Source organism: Chrysochloris asiatica, unplaced genomic scaffold (assembly GCF_000296735.1).
Source record: "Chrysochloris asiatica unplaced genomic scaffold, ChrAsi1.0 scaffold00147, whole genome shotgun sequence".
In the NCBI taxonomy this organism is placed as follows: Eukaryota; Metazoa; Chordata; class Mammalia; order Afrosoricida; family Chrysochloridae; genus Chrysochloris; species Chrysochloris asiatica.
This window is the reverse complement of record NW_006408665.1, coordinates 5,446,409-5,447,467: the sequence shown is the minus strand read 5'-3', so window position 1 is coordinate 5,447,467 and position 1,059 is coordinate 5,446,409. Positions and strand designations below refer to the sequence as shown.

The 1,059-nt window shown below is 41.4% G+C and overlaps 1 pseudogene; it reads left to right on the top strand.

The window, feature by feature from the left end:
- The first annotated feature begins 360 nt into the window (after positions 1–360).
- The window catches only part of LOC102833321, a 41,139-nt pseudogene continuing 40,440 nt past the window's right edge, over positions 361–1,059 (top strand).

Here is a 1,059-nt window from a genome sequence, read left to right as displayed (position 1 = left end):
TCTTTGTCTGGAAGCTCATCTGAAACCTGTCCACCATGGGTGATCCTGCTGGTATTTAAAATACTGGTGGCATAGCTTCCAGAATCACATCAACTCACAAGCTACCACAGTATGACAAACTGACAGATGAGTGGTGGTGAGTGAAATTAGTCCATCAAAAAAGGACAAATATTGCATAAGACCATTATTGTTAAAACTTAAGAAAAGATACCCATATTAAAAGAAAAAGAAAAACAAAAAATCTTTATTGGTTACCACAGGTGGGAGGGAGGGGTTTGAAGGCAGTTAGGGGATATACACCTCATAGTTCACATTTTGGGGAAAGCAATAGACAAGGAAGTGGAGGGTAATACACAAGGGATGGGGAATGGACGAACAAGGTAAGTAAGGAAACACTTAAGTTTGCATGGGCTGAATGGGACAGAAGTAAATAGTGTATACTCAACCTTGGAACAACAGGGCTCTGTGATTCCGAGAACCAGGTATAGTCTGAAATTAGTAAAAGAGGGGAAATAATGTCAAGAAGCTTGACTGTCTTATGAATATTGATTTCCCTTGACTACTATTATAAAATAGACATTTGAGTGGGATAGAAAGGAATATCGGGAAGCATGATTACAGAAAGTTTGTAGGCCTGTCTTTAGCCTATAACTGATTGGAATACCTAAAAGCAGTTCTAGAACTTCCCCAGTGAAATAGGCTTCTTGCAGAGTGTTTGTAGTATACAGGACCTTAGGTGGAACCCTGAGCCCCATCCAGAGCCTTCTGATGTGGGACATTCCCACTTGAAAGGACATACAGTCAGCCTGGAGTGGCTGGAGGAACAGATGATACTTCCTGGCAGAAAGACCAGAAACAAAAAACAAAAACAAAAATGAAAATGGCAGTCTCTTTAACTATTACAAGAAAAAGCAAGCTGTTTACCAGGGAGCTATAGACTCCAGTTGACCTTGAGAGAGAGAAGAGGAAGGGCTGGTTGGTCCATAGTTTGGGGAAACTTGGGAATTCCTGAACCCATGGACATTGACCTAGCCTTGGAGTGCAAGAGCTGAGAGTGAA